The 15,756-nt window shown below is 53.4% G+C and overlaps 5 non-coding genes across 5 annotated transcripts; all 5 read right to left on the reverse strand.

The window, feature by feature from the left end:
- Positions 1 to 807: 807 nt before the first annotated feature.
- Positions 808 to 900, reverse strand: LOC132490044 (small nucleolar RNA SNORD116). Its single transcript, XR_009532407.1, has one exon. It is a non-coding gene; the product is annotated as a small nucleolar RNA SNORD116 (small nucleolar RNA).
- A 4,778-nt stretch (positions 901 to 5,678) lies between these two features.
- On the reverse strand, positions 5,679 to 5,771 carry LOC132489541 (small nucleolar RNA SNORD116). The gene has a single exon (XR_009531948.1). It is a non-coding gene; the product is annotated as a small nucleolar RNA SNORD116 (small nucleolar RNA).
- Positions 5,772 to 8,455: 2,684 nt separating this feature from the next.
- On the reverse strand, positions 8,456 to 8,548 carry LOC132490045 (small nucleolar RNA SNORD116). The gene has a single exon (XR_009532408.1). It is a non-coding gene; the product is annotated as a small nucleolar RNA SNORD116 (small nucleolar RNA).
- A 2,684-nt stretch (positions 8,549 to 11,232) lies between these two features.
- Positions 11,233 to 11,325, reverse strand: LOC132490046 (small nucleolar RNA SNORD116). The gene has a single exon (XR_009532409.1). It is a non-coding gene; the product is annotated as a small nucleolar RNA SNORD116 (small nucleolar RNA).
- A 2,684-nt stretch (positions 11,326 to 14,009) lies between these two features.
- On the reverse strand, positions 14,010 to 14,102 carry LOC132490047 (small nucleolar RNA SNORD116). The gene has a single exon (XR_009532410.1). It is a non-coding gene; the product is annotated as a small nucleolar RNA SNORD116 (small nucleolar RNA).
- Positions 14,103 to 15,756: the final 1,654 nt, after the last annotated feature.

Raw genomic sequence — 15,756 nt, forward strand, 5'->3', positions numbered from 1 at the left:
GTTAAGTACGTAAACGCATCCTCATGTACTGCCAAAGCCATCCCCTTCGTGGGCAGCTGATGCCAGCACATCACGAACTGGACGCATTCTTGGGAAGATGTGGCCAGCTCCTGCAACCCAATCATGACAGCCCATCCCACGACATCACACAGGACATGTCCTCATGATGCCTTGCCATCTTCTGCAGGCCAGCAGCCACCACGCAAGCTTCAATGCAGCACTCGGTCCTAACCCCACTCCACGATGACCCACTTAGTGCCAAAACTCTGTCAGGATCTGCAGTGGAGTAGCCGACATGGGCAATACCTAGCCCTAATCCATCAGCTCCCTTCCGTTGAAGACCAACCCCAGCCCACACCCACCCACTGCTCCATCCCCACCGGGCACTAAAGAACTTCTACACACCTAAACAAATGACAAGGAGGGACACAGGCCTGGCCTGAGGATCCAGGCTCCAAGCAGGGACGTTTCCACATTTTGGCTTCCAGAAATAGCCCCCGAAGCTGCATGCACAAATGTGATCCTGGCCAAAGCACACCTTTCCAAGCTGCAAGCTTACTGGGCCTACACCAGCATGCACTCTGACTCTGAAGACCAGCAGGAGAGCCTTCCCCTTCGCATGCCCTCAACGGTCTTTCAGCAGGGACCTAATATGCGTAGATGACCCAGCTTATGGGCAGACACAGTGGACACCCAGATAGGAGCACCTCGAATTCTGGAACCCTGGTGTGTGTTTGCATGCAGGTCAGAAGGGGACGCTGGCCCTCACTCCTCACTCTCCCCTACCCCCGAGAGACGAAACGTGCTGGACCTCAGATTCGATGAGGAGACGGTAGAGTGTTCTCACTCATTTTGTTCAGATTTTCCAAGGAATGCATACAAGGGTGTCATCATCGATCCAAGCACAGGCTGGGACGCTGCAGAACACAACCGGGCATGCCGTGGGGGTCTGAAGAGGAGAGATGACCTCGGAGTACTCCAAAACCCTGGGGAATCCACAGCCCTCAGGCCACTCAGAAAGAGCAACAGTCAATCCACTCTTGCAGCCACTGGGACTGTCTGAGGAACACCTCATTTCCAATGGCACATCTTAGGGTGGGTGAAAGCCTACCTTCCTGAGTTAGCCAGAGCCATGCATAGCAACATGCCCCCGCGTCATTTTTCCACTTTTCCTTGGCACCTGCAGTCATCAGCTAACACGTAGGTCTTCTTTTCTTTGCTGACGGCCAGCCTCGTCCAGCAGCTGCACCTGAGAACTGGACATAAATCAGGCAGGCTTCAGAATTGTACAGGTGTACTCAGAGATCATGATTCATGAGAATTTTTACCTCGGCTAGAGCTCGAACCCTACCTACCAAGGACGTCTACCTTTACAGAGAACTCAATGTTTGTCTGACAGCACGACTGCAGGAAGTAAGGCGTGTACGTTGGCCGGTACGTGAGAGGGTTAATTTTTGTTTTCACGCATGTGCGCGTGTGTGACTGTTACTGCACACGACGACGCGCTTGTGGGCATCTTTCTGTGCCTCTGAATCCGCATCTTGCTCTCTGTGTGTCGCTGTGGCCCTCTCCTGAGACCTCGAACCATAAAAGGCAGAGATTATACACAGCGCCCTGGATTTGCACCCCTCCACTGAATGGAGAAAGACCTCTTCAAGCTTCAACAGACTGAATGTGAACTTTGAAACCCAGGGGGTTTTGAAATAGGCCACGGACTTCCACTCTTCCACAGCCAAGCCTTCTGACCAACACAAAAACACCTGACGAGACCTGCTTTCCGACCGTGGGTGTAACATATAGATGGACCCAGAAATCCTGCAACCTAGTAGAATATGAAATGTGCACTTGGGGCCACTCCCATCATTTTTAGGACCAAAGAAACCTCCTACGGGAGGGCCGACCTGCGACTGGCTACAGGCAAGATGCAGCCCGGCACCTCTCAAGGGGCTAACGAAATTCGGCCCAACTGCCAATTGTTGCCAACTATGCCAAATCACTTTGCGAGGACCCATGGGAATGCCCACCACAGGAAGTGGTGGGCTTCAGTAACCAAGACCCACGTTCAAACCCCACTGCGGAAACTAGGCTAGCTTCCCAGGCACGTGTTGCCAGCATCCAGCCACCAGGTTTGGCGGCCCTGAACCCGGAGGAAACACTCAAATTCTTGACAGTGTTGTCCTACGTGCCCTCCTCCTGCCCACCGGGTAAGTCGAACCTACTGGAAGCCACAGACATCATTCAAACACGGGATCACTGTATACCAGGGATGGCAGACCGCAAACACGACTGCTTTGATGACATTGACCATACCCCATGCATCCTGGAACTTCTTCACTGACAGAGTGACACTACCGAGAACCTCCCAGAGATCAAAGGCACTCTCCCCGAGGACCACAGACCGATTTCCAATGGAAGAACTCTGCTTCGCGAGGGGACCTGCAAGCTTCAAAGGGCACAGTGGCTGTCCACGGCAGCGCACCTGACATCAGAACACTGAACGCATCTCTGCTCCGCCAACGGACTGCTCCAGATAAACCACTAGCTATCCAAAACTCCTGCGTGCCACAAGGGCTGGCCGCATCATGCCCTCTCGGAGAAACACTTTCGCTTTGCACATTCCCACACAAGGAAACAAAGTGGCCAAAGGGCATGTTCGCATAACCCAAATACCCCCAAGGTGAGCGACATAGACACTTCAACATGTCTACCTTCTCGGTGTCCCGCAAGACACCCTTTGGGCGACATTCCTCCGGCAGCGGGATCACAACTCTACGCAGGTTAAGTACGTAAACGCATCCTCATGTACTGCCAAAGCCATCCCCTTCGTGGGCAGCTGATGCCAGCACATCACGAACAGGACGCATTCTTGGGAAGACGTGGCCAACTCCTGCAACCCAATCATGACAGCCCATCCCACGACGTCACACAGGACATGTCCTCATGATGCCTTGCCATCTTCTGCAGGCCAGCAGCCACCACGCAAGCTTCAATGCAGCACTCGGTGCTAACCCCACTCCACGATGACCCACTTAGTGCCAAAACTCTGTCGGGATCTGCAGTGGAGTAGCCGACATGGGCAATACCTAGCCCTAATCCATCAGCTCCCTTCCGTTGAAGACCAACCCCAGCCCACAGCCACGAACTTCTCGATCCCCACCGGGCACTAAAGAACTTCAATGCGCCAAAACAAACAACAAGGAGGGACACAGGCCTGACCTGAGGCTCCAGGCTCCAACCAGGGACGCTTCCTCATTTTGGCTTCCAGAAATAGCCCCTGAAGCTGCATGAACAAACGTGATCCTGGCCAAATCACACCTTTCCAAGCTGCAAGCTTACTGGGCCTACACCAGCACGCACTCCGACTCTGAAGACCAGCAGGAGAGCCTTCCCCCTCGCATGCCCTCAACGGTCTCTCAGCAGGGACATAATATGCGTAGATGACCAGGCTTATGGGCAGACACAGTGGAACCCCAGATAGGAGCACCTCGAATTCTGGAACCCTGGTGTGTGTTTGCATGTACCTTGGCTGGTACATGAGAGGGTATATTTTTGTTTTCACGCATGTGCGCGTGTGTGACTGTTACTGCACACGAGGACGCGCTTGTGGGCGTCTTTCTGTGCCTCTGAATCCGCATCTTAATCTCTGTGTGTCCCTGTGGCCCTCTCCTAAGACCTCGAACCATAAAAGCCAGAGTTTATACACTGCGTCCTGGATTTGGACCCCCCACTGAATGGAGAAAGACCTCTTCAAGCTTCAACAGACTGAATGTCAACTTTGAAACCCAGGGGGTGTTGAATTAGGCCACGGACTTCCACTCTTCCACAACCAAGCCTTCTGACCAATGCACAAACACCTGAGGAGACCTGCTTTCCAACAGTGGGTGTAACATAAAGATGGACCCAGAAATCCTGCAACCTAGTAGAATATGTAATGTGCACTTGGGGCCACTCCCATCATTTTTAGGACCAAGGAAACCTCCTATGGGCGGGCTGACCTGCGACTGGCTACAGGCAAGATGAAGCCCGGCACCTCTCAAGGGGCTAACGAAATTCGGCCCAACTGCCAATTGTTGCCTACTATGCCAAATCACTTTGCGAGGACCCATGGGAATGCCCACCACAGGAAGTGGTGGGCTTCAGTAACCAAGACCCACGTTCAAACTCCACTGCGGAAACTAGGCTAGCTTCCCAGGCACGTGTTGCCAGCATCCAGCCACCAGGTTTGGCGGCCCTGAACCCGGAGGAAACACTCAAATTCTTGACAGTGTTGTCCTACGTGACCTCCTCCTGCCCACCGGGTAAGTCGAACCTACTGGAAGCCACAGACATCATTCAAACACGGGGTCACTGTATACCAGGGATGGCAGACCGCAAACACGACTGCTTTGATGACACTGACCATACCCCATGCATCCTGGCACTTCTTCACTGACAGAGTGACACTACCGAGAACCTCCCAGAGATCAAAGGCACTCTCCCCGAGGACCACAGACCGATTTCCAATGGAAGAACTCTGCTTCATGAGGGGACCTGCAAGCTTCAAAGGGCACAGTGGCTGTCCACGGCAGCGCACCTGGCATCAGAACACTGAACGCATCTCTGCTCCGCCAACGGACTGCTCCAGATAAACCACTAGCTGTCCAAACCTCCTGCGTGCCACAAGGGCTGGCCGCATCATGCCCTCTCGGAGAAACACTTTCGCTTTGCACATTCCCAAACAAGGAAACAAAGTGGCCAAAGGGCATGTTCGCATAACCCAAATACCCCCAAGGTGAGCGGCACAGACCCTTCAACATGTCTAACTTCTCGGCGTCCCACAAGACACCCTTTGGGCGACATTCCTCCGGCAAAGGGATCACAACTCTACGCAGGTTAAGTACGTAACCGCATCCTCATGTACTGCCAAAGCCTTCCCCTTTGTGGGCAGCTGATGCCAGCACATCATGAACAGGACGCATTCTTGGGAAGACGTGGCCAGCTCTTGCAACCCAATCATGACTGCCCATCCCACGACATCACACAGGACATGTCCTCATGATGCCTTGCCATCTTCTGCAGGCCAGCGGCCACCACACAGACTTCAAAGAAGCACTCGGTCCTAACCCCACTCCACGATGACCCACTTAGTGCCAATACTCTGTCGGGATCTACAGTGGAGTAGCCGACATGGGCAATACCTAGCCCTAATCCATCAGCTCCCTTCCGTTGAAGACCAACCCTAGCCCAAACCCACCCACTGCTCCATCCCCACAGGGCACTAAACAACTTCAACGCATCAAAACAAATGACAAGGAGGGACACAGACCTGTCCTGAGGCTCCAGGCTCCAACCAGGGACGCTTCCTCATTTTGGCTTCCAGAAATAGCCCCCGAAGCTGCATGCACAAATGTGATCCTGGCCAAAGCACACCTTTCCAAGCTGCAAGCTTACTGGGCCTACACCAGCACGCACTCCCACTCTGAAGAACAGCAGGAGAGCCTTCCCCCTCGCATGCCCTCAACGGTCTTTCAGCAGGGACCTAATATGTGTAGATGACCCAGCGTATGGGCAGACAAAATGGACCCCCAGATAGGAGCACCTCGAATTCTGGAACCCTGGTGTGTGTTTGCATGCAGGTCAGAAGGGGACGCTGGCCCTCACTCCTCACTCTCCCGTACCCCCGAGTGACGAAACGTGCTGGACCACAGATTCGATGAGGAGACGGTAGAGTGTTCTCACTCATTTTGTTCAGATTTTCCAAGGAATGCATACAAGGGTTTCACCATCGATCCAAGCACAGCCTGGGACGCTGCAGAACACAACCGGGCATGCCGTGGGTGTCTGAAGAGGAGAGATGACCTCGGAGTACTCCAAAACCCTGGGGAATCCACAGCCCTCAGGCCACTCAGAAAGAGCAACAGTCAGTCCACTCTTGCAGCCACTGGGACCGTCTGAGGAAAACCTCATATCCAATAGCACATCTTAAGGTGGGTGAAAGCCTACCTTCCTGAGTTAGCCAGAGCCACGCATAGAAACATGCCCCCGTGTCATTTTTCCACTTTTCCTTAGCACCTGCAGTCATCAGCCAACGCGTAGGTCTTCTTGTCTTTGCCGACGGCCAGCCTTGTCCAGCAGCTGCACCTGAGAACTGGACATAAATCAGGCAGGCTTCAGAATTGGACCGGTGTACTCAGAGATCATGATTCATGAGAATTTTTACCTGGGCTTGAGCTCGATCCCTGCCTCTCAAGGACGTCTACCTTTACAGAGAACTCAATGTTTGTCTGACAGCACAACTGCAGGAAGTAAGGCGTGTACGTTGGCCGGTACATGAGAGGGTATATTTTTGTTTTCACGCATGTGCGCGTGTGTGACTGTTACTGCACACGAGGACGTGCTTGTGGGCGTCTTTGTGTGCCTCTGAATCCGCAACTTGCTCTCTGTGTGTCCCTGTGGCCCTCTCCTGAGACCTCGAACCATAAAAGCCAGAGTTTATACACAGCGTCCTGGATTTGGACCCCCCCACTAAATGGAGAAAGACCTCTTCAAGCTTCAACAGACTGAATGTGAACTTTGAAACGCAGGGGGTTTTGAAATAGGCCACGGACTTCCACTCTTCCACAACCAAGCCTTCTGACCAACGCACAAACACCTGACGAGACCTGCTTTCCGACCGTGGGTGTAACATATAGATGGACACAGAAATCCTGCAACCTAGTAGAATATGTAATGTGCACTTGGGGCCACTCCCATCATTTTTAGGAGCAAGGAAACCTCCTATGGGCGGGCCGATCTGCGACTGGCTACAGGCAAGATGCAGCCTGGCATCTCTCAAGGGGCTAACGAAATTCGGCCCAACTGCCAATTGTTGCCAACTATGCCAAATCACTTTGCGAGGACCCATGGGAATGCCCACCACAGGAAGTGGTGGGCTTCAGTAACCAAGACCCACGTTCAAAACCCACTGCGGAAACTAGGCTAGCTTCCCAGGCACGTGTTGCCAGCATCCAGCCACCAGGTTTGGCGGCCCTGAACCCGGAGGAAACACTCAAATTCTTGACAGTGTTGTCCTACGTGCCCTCCTCCTGCCCACCGGGTAAGTCGAACCTACTGGAAGCCACAGACATCATTCAAACAAGGGGTCACTCTATACCAGGGATGGCAGACTGCAAACACGACTGCTTTGATGACACTGACCATACCCCATGCATCCTGGCACTTCTTCACTGACAGAGTGACACTACCGAGAACCTCCCAGAGATCAAAGGCACTCTCCCCGAGGACCACAGACCGATTTCCAATGGAAGAACTCTGCTTCGCGAGGGGACCTGCAAGCTTCAAAGGGCACAGTGGCTGTCCACGGTAGTGCACCTGGCATCGGAACACTGAACGCATCTCTGCTCCGCCAATGGACTGCTCCAGATAAACCACTAGCTATCCAAAACTCCTGCGTGCCACAAGGGCTGGCCGCATCATGCCCTCTCGGAGAAACACTTTCGCTTTGCACATTCCCAAACAAGGAAACAAAGAGGCCAAAGGGCATGTTCGCATAACCCAAATACCCCCAAGGTGAGCGGCACAGACGCTTCAACATGTCTAACTTCTCGGCGTCCCACTAGACACTCTTTGGGCGACATACCTCTGGCAACGGGATCACAAATCTACGCAGGTTAAGTACGTAACCACATCCTCATGTACTGCCAAAGCCATCCCCTTCGTGGGCAGCTGATGCCAGCACATCACGAACAGGACGCATACTTGCGAAGACGTGGCCAGATCCTGCAACCCAATCATGACAGCCCATCCCACGACATCACACAGGACATGTCCTCATGATGCCTTGCCATCTTCTGCAGGCCAGCAGCCACCACGCAGGCTTCAATGCAGCACTCGGTCCTAACCCCACTCCACGATGTCCCACTTAGTGCCAAATCTCTGTTGGGATCTGCAGTGGAGTAGCCGACATGGGCAATACCTAGCCCTAATCCATCAGCTCCCTTCCGTTGAAGACCAACACCAGCCCACACCCAACCACTGCTCCATCCCCACCGGGCACTAAAGAACTTCAACGCGCCAAAACAAATGACTAGGAGGGACACAGGCCTGGCCTGAGGCTCCAGGCTCCAACCAGGGACGCTTCCTCATTTTGGCTTCCAGAAATAGCCCCCGAAGCTGCATGCACAAATGTGATCCTGGCCAAAGCACACCTTTCCAAGCTGCAAGCTTCCTGGGCCTGCACCAGCATGCACTCCGACTCTGACGACCAGCAGGAGAGCCTTCCCCCTCGCATGCCCTCAACGGTCTTTCAGCAGGGACCTAATATGCGTAGATGACCCAGCTTATGGGCAGACACAGTGGACCCCCAGATAGGAGCACCTCGAATTCTGGAACCCTGGTGTGTGTTTGCATGCAGGTCAGAAGGGGACGCTGGCCCTCACTCCTCACTCTCCCCTACCCCCGAGAGACGAAACGTGCTGGACCTCAGATTCGATGAGGAGACGGTAGAGTGTTCTCACTCATTTTGTTCAGATTTTCCAAGGAATGCATACAAGGGTGTCATCATCGATCCAAGCACAGGCTGGGACGCTGCAGAACACAACCGGGCATGCCGTGGGGGTCTGAAGAGGAGAGATGACCTCGGAGTACTCCAAAACCCTGGGGAATCCACAGCCCTCAGGCCACTCAGAAAGAGCAACAGTCAATCCACTCTTGCAGCCCCTGGGACCGTCTGATGAAAACCTCATATCCAATGGCACATCTTAGGGTGGGTGAAAGCCTACCTTCCTGAGTTAGCCAGAGCCACGCGTAGCAACATGCCCCCGCGTCATGTTTCCACTTTTCCTTAGCACCTGCAGTCATCAGCCAATGCGTAGGTCTTCTTGTCTTTGCCGACGGCCAGCCTCGTCCAGCAGCTGCACCTGAGAACTGGACATAAATCAGGTAGGCTTCAGAATTGGACCGGTGTACTCAGACATCATGATTCATGAGAATTTTTACCTGGGCTTGAGCTCGAACCCTGCCTCCGAAGGACGTCTACCTTTACAGAGAACTCAATGTTTGTCTGACAGCACGACTGCAGGAAGTAAGGCGTGTACGTTGGCCGGGACGTGAGAGTGTATATTTTTGTTTTCACGCATGTGCACGTGTGTGACTGTTACTGCACACGAGGACGTCCTTGTGGGCGTCTTTGTGTGCCTCTGAATCTGCATCTTGCTCTCTGTGTGTCCCTGTGGCCCTCTTCTGAGACCTCGAACCATAAAAGCCAGAGTTTATACACAGCGTCCTGGATTTGGACCCCCCCACTGAATGGAGAAAGACCTCTTCAAGCTTCAACAGACTGAATGTGAACTTTGAAACCCAGGGGGTTTTGAAATAGGCCTTGGACTTCCACTATTCCACAACAAAGCCTTCTGACCAATGCACAAACACCTGACGAGACCCGCTTTCCGACAGTGGGTGTAACATACAGATGGACCCAGAAAACCTGCAACCTAGTAGAATATGAAATGTGCACTTGGGGCCACTCCCATCATTTTTAGGAGCAAGGAAACCTCCTATGGGCGGGCCGACCTGCGACTGGCTACAGGCAAGATGCAGCCCGGCACCTCTCAAGGGGCTAACGAAATTCGGCCCAACTGCCAATTGTTGCCAACTATGCCAAATCACTTTGCGAGGACCCATGGGAATGCCCACCACAGGAAGTGGTGGGCTTCAGTAACCAAGACCCACGTTCAAACCCCACTGCGGAAACTAGGCTAGATTCCCAGGCACGTGTTGCCAGCATCCAGCCACCAGGTTTGGCGGCCCTGAACCCGGAGGAAACACTCAAATTCTTGACAGTGTTGTCCTACGTGCCCTCCTGCTGCCCACCGGGTAAGTCGAACCTACTGGAAGCCACAGACATCATTCAAACTCGGGGTCACTGTATACCAGGGATGGCAGACCACAAACTCGACTGCTTTGATGACACTGACCATACTCCATGCATCCTGGCACTTCTTCACTGACAGAGTGACACTACCGAGAACCTCCCAGAGATCAAAGGCACTCTCCCCGAGGACCACAGACCGATTTCCAATGGAAGAACTCTGCTTCGCGAGGGGACCTGCAAGCTTCAAAGGGCACAGTGGCTGTCCACGGCAGCGCACCTGGCATCAGAACACTGAACGCATCTCTGCTCCGCCAACGGACTGCTCCAGATAAACCACTAGCTATCCAAAACTCCTGCGTGCCACAAGGGCTGGCCGCATAAAGCCCTCTCGGAGAAACACTTTCGCTTTGCACATTCCCAAACAAGGAAACAAAGTGGCCAAAGGGCATGTTCGCATAACCCAAATACCCACAACGTGAGTGGCACAGACGCTTCAAAATGTCTAACTTCTTGGAGTCCCGCAATACACCTTTTGGGCGACATTCCTCCGGCAACCGGATCACAACTCTACGCAGGTTAAGTACGTAACCGCATCCTCATGTACTGCCAAAGCCATCCCCTTCGTGGGCAGCTGATGCCAGCACATCACGAACAGGACGCATTCTTGGGAAGACGTGGCCAGCTCCTGCATCACAATCATGACAGCCCATCCCACGACATCACACCGGACATGTCCTCATGATGCCTTGCCATCTTCTGCAGGCCAACAGCCACCACGCAGGCTTCAATGCAGCACTCGGTCCTAACCCCACTCCACGATGACCCACTTAGTGCCAAAACTCTGTCAGGATCTGCAGTGGAGTAGCCGACATGGGCAATACCTAGCCCTAATCCATCAGCTCCCTTCCGTTGAAGACCAACCCCAGCCCACACCCACCCACTGCTCCATCCCCACCGGGCACTAAAGAACTTCTACACACCTAAACAAATGACAAGGAGGGACACAGGCCTGGCCTGAGGATCCAGGCTCCAAGCAGGGACGTTTCCACATTTTGGCTTCCAGAAATAGCCCCCGAAGCTGCATGCACAAATGTGATCCTGGCCAAAGCACACCTTTCCAAGCTGCAAGCTTACTGGGCCTACACCAGCACGCACTCTGACTCTGAAGACCAGCAGGAGAGCCTTCCCCTTCGCATGCCCTCAACGGTCTTTCAGCAGGGACCTAATATGCGTAGATGACCCAGCTTATGGGCAGACACAGTGGACACCCAGATAGGAGCACCTCGAATTCTGGAACCCTGGTGTGTGTTTGCATGCAGGTCAGAAGGGGACGCTGGCCCTCACTCCTCACTCTCCCCTACCCCCGAGAGACGAAACGTGCTGGACCTCAGATTCGATGAGGAGACGGTAGAGTGTTCTCACTCATTTTGTTCAGATTTTCCAAGGAATGCATACAAGGGTGTCATCATCGATCCAAGCACAGGCTGGGACGCTGCAGAACACAACCGGGCATGCCGTGGGGGTCTGAAGAGGAGAGATGACCTCGGAGTACTCCAAAACCCTGGGGAATCCACAGCCCTCAGGCCACTCAGAAAGAGCAACAGTCAATCCACTCTTGCAGCCACTGGGACTGTCTGAGGAACACCTCATTTCCAATGGCACATCTTAGGGTGGGTGAAAGCCTACCTTCCTGAGATAGCCAGAGCCATGCATAGCAACATGCCCCCGCGTCATTTTTCCACTTTTCCTTGGCACCTGCAGTCATCAGCTAACACGTAGGTCTTCTTTTCTTTGCTGACGGCCAGCCTCGTCCAGCAGCTGCACCTGAGAACTGGACATAAATCAGGCAGGCTTCAGAATTGTACAGGTGTACTCAGAGATCATGATTCATGAGAATTTTTACCTCGGCTAGAGCTCGAACCCTACCTACCAAGGACGTCTACCTTTACAGAGAACTCAATGTTTGTCTGACAGCACGACTGCAGGAAGTAAGGCGTGTACGTTGGCCGGTACGTGAGAGGGTTAATTTTTGTTTCCACGCATGTGCGCGTGTGTGACTGTTACTGCACACGACGACGCGCTTGTGGGCATCTTTCTGTGCCTCTGAATCCGCATCTTGCTCTCTGTGTGTCGCTGTGGCCCTCTCCTGAGACCTCGAACCATAAAAGGCAGAGATTATACACAGCGCCCTGGATTTGCACCCCTCCACTGAATGGAGAAAGACCTCTTCAAGCTTCAACAGACTGAATGTGAACTTTGAAACCCAGGGGGTTTTGAAATAGGCCACGGACTTCCACTCTTCCACAGCCAAGCCTTCTGACCAACACAAAAACACCTGACGAGACCTGCTTTCCGACCGTGGGTGTAACATATAGATGGACCCAGAAATCCTGCAACCTAGTAGAATATGAAATGTGCACTTGGGGCCACTCCCATCATTTTTAGGACCAAAGAAACCTCCTATGGGCGGGCCGACCTGCGCCTGGCTACAGGCAAGATGCAGCCCGGCACCTCTCAAGGGGCTAACGAAATTCGGCCCAACTGCCAATTGTTGCCAACTATGCCAAATCACTTTGCGAGGACCCATGGGAATGCCCACCACAGGAAGTGGTGGGCTTCAGTAACCAAGACCCACGTTCAAACCCCACTGCGGAAACTAGGCTAGATTCCCAGGCACGTGTTGCCAGCATCCAGCCACCAGGTTTGGCGGCCCTGAACCCGGAGGAAACACTCAAATTCTTGACAGTGTTGTCCTACGTGCCCTCCTGCTGCCCACCGGGTAAGTCGAACCTACTGGAAGCCACAGACATCATTCAAACTCGGGGTCACTGTATACCAGGGATGGCAGACCACAAACTCGACTGCTTTGATGACACTGACCATACTCCATGCATCCTGGCACTTCTTCACTGACAGAGTGACACTACCGAGAACCTCCCAGAGATCAAAGGCACTCTCCCCGAGGACCACAGACCGATTTCCAATGGAAGAACTCTGCTTCGCGAGGGGACCTGCAAGCTTCAAAGGGCACAGTGGCTGTCCACGGCAGCGCACCTGGCATCAGAACACTGAACGCATCTCTGCTCCGCCAACGGACTGCTCCAGATAAACCACTAGCTATCCAAAACTCCTGCGTGCCACAAGGGCTGGCCGCATAAAGCCCTCTCGGAGAAACACTTTCGCTTTGCACATTCCCAAACAAGGAAACAAAGTGGCCAAAGGGCATGTTCGCATAACCCAAATACCCACAACGTGAGTGGCACAGACGCTTCAAAATGTCTAACTTCTTGGAGTCCCGCAATACACCTTTTGGGCGACATTCCTCCGGCAACCGGATCACAACTCTACGCAGGTTAAGTACGTAACCGCATCCTCATGTACTGCCAAAGCCATCCCCTTCGTGGGCAGCTGATGCCAGCACATCACGAACAGGACGCATTCTTGGGAAGACGTGGCCAGCTCCTGCATCACAATCATGACAGCCCATCCCACGACATCACACCGGACATGTCCTCATGATGCCTTGCCATCTTCTGCAGGCCAACAGCCACCACGCAGGCTTCAATGCAGCACTCGGTCCTAACCCCACTCCACGATGACCCACTTAGTGCCAAAACTCTGTCAGGATCTGCAGTGGAGTAGCCGACATGGGCAATACCTAGCCCTAATCCATCAGCTCCCTTCCGTTGAAGACCAACCCCAGCCCACACCCACCCACTGCTCCATCCCCACCGGGCACTAAAGAACTTCTACACACCTAAACAAATGACAAGGAGGGACACAGGCCTGGCCTGAGGATCCAGGCTCCAAGCAGGGACGTTTCCACATTTTGGCTTCCAGAAATAGCCCCCGAAGCTGCATGCACAAATGTGATCCTGGCCAAAGCACACCTTTCCAAGCTGCAAGCTTACTGGGCCTACACCAGCACGCACTCTGACTCTGAAGACCAGCAGGAGAGCCTTCCCCTTCGCATGCCCTCAACGGTCTTTCAGCAGGGACCTAATATGCGTAGATGACCCAGCTTATGGGCAGACACAGTGGACACCCAGATAGGAGCACCTCGAATTCTGGAACCCTGGTGTGTGTTTGCATGCAGGTCAGAAGGGGACGCTGGCCCTCACTCCTCACTCTCCCCTACCCCCGAGAGACGAAACGTGCTGGACCTCAGATTCGATGAGGAGACGGTAGAGTGTTCTCACTCATTTTGTTCAGATTTTCCAAGGAATGCATACAAGGGTGTCATCATCGATCCAAGCACAGGCTGGGACGCTGCAGAACACAACCGGGCATGCCGTGGGGGTCTGAAGAGGAGAGATGACCTCGGAGTACTCCAAAACCCTGGGGAATCCACAGCCCTCAGGCCACTCAGAAAGAGCAACAGTCAATCCACTCTTGCAGCCACTGGGACTGTCTGAGGAACACCTCATTTCCAATGGCACATCTTAGGGTGGGTGAAAGCCTACCTTCCTGAGATAGCCAGAGCCATGCATAGCAACATGCCCCCGCGTCATTTTTCCACTTTTCCTTGGCACCTGCAGTCATCAGCTAACACGTAGGTCTTCTTTTCTTTGCTGACGGCCAGCCTCGTCCAGCAGCTGCACCTGAGAACTGGACATAAATCAGGCAGGCTTCAGAATTGTACAGGTGTACTCAGAGATCATGATTCATGAGAATTTTTACCTCGGCTAGAGCTCGAACCCTACCTACCAAGGACGTCTACCTTTACAGAGAACTCAATGTTTGTCTGACAGCACGACTGCAGGAAGTAAGGCGTGTACGTTGGCCGGTACGTGAGAGGGTTAATTTTTGTTTCCACACATGTGCGCGTGTGTGACTGTTACTGCACACGACGACGCGCTTGTGGGCATCTTTCTGTGCCTCTGAATCCGCATCTTGCTCTCTGTGTGTCGCTGTGGCCCTCTCCTGAGACCTCGAACCATAAAAGGCAGAGATTATACACAGCGCCCTGGATTTGCACCCCTCCACTGAATGGAGAAAGACCTCTTCAAGCTTCAACAGACTGAATGTGAACTTTGAAACCCAGGGGGTTTTGAAATAGGCCACGGACTTCCACTCTTCCACAGCCAAGCCTTCTGACCAACACAAAAACACCTGACGAGACCTGCTTTCCGACCGTGGGTGTAACATATAGATGGACCCAGAAATCCTGCAACCTAGTAGAATATGAAATGTGCACTTGGGGCCACTCCCATCATTTTTAGGACCAAAGAAACCTCCTATGGGCGGGCCGACCTGCGCCTGGCTACAGGCAAGATGCAGCCCGGCACCTCTCAAGGGGCTAACGAAATTCGGCCCAACTGCCAATTGTTGCCAACTATGCCAAATCACTTTGCGAGGACCCATGGGAATGCCCACCACAGGAAGTGGTGGGCTTCAGTAACCAAGACCCACGTTCAAAACCCACTGCGGAAACTAGGCTAGCTTCCCAGGCACGTGTTGCCAGCATCCAGCCACCAGGTTTGGCGGCCCTGAACCCAGAGGAAACACTCAAATTCTTGACAGTGTTGTCCTACGTGCCCTCCTCCTGCCCACCGGGTAAGTCGAACCTACTGGAAGCCACAGACATCATTCAAACACGGGGTCACTGTATACCAGGGATGGCAGACCGCAAACACGACTGCTTTGATGACATTGACCATACCCCATGCATCCTGGAACTTCTTCACTGACAGAGTGACACTACCGAGAACCTCCCAGAGATCAAAGGCACTCTCCCCGAGGACCACAGACCGATTTCCAATGGAAGAACTCTGCTTCGCGAGGGGACCTGCAAGCTTCAAAGGGCACAGTGGCTGTCCACGGCAGCGCACCTGACATCAGAACACTGAACGCATCTCTGCTCCGCCAACGGACTGCTCCAGATAAACCACTAGCTATCCAAAACT

Source organism: Mesoplodon densirostris, chromosome 4 (genome assembly GCF_025265405.1).
Source record: "Mesoplodon densirostris isolate mMesDen1 chromosome 4, mMesDen1 primary haplotype, whole genome shotgun sequence".
Classification (NCBI taxonomy): Eukaryota; Metazoa; Chordata; class Mammalia; order Artiodactyla; family Ziphiidae; genus Mesoplodon; species Mesoplodon densirostris.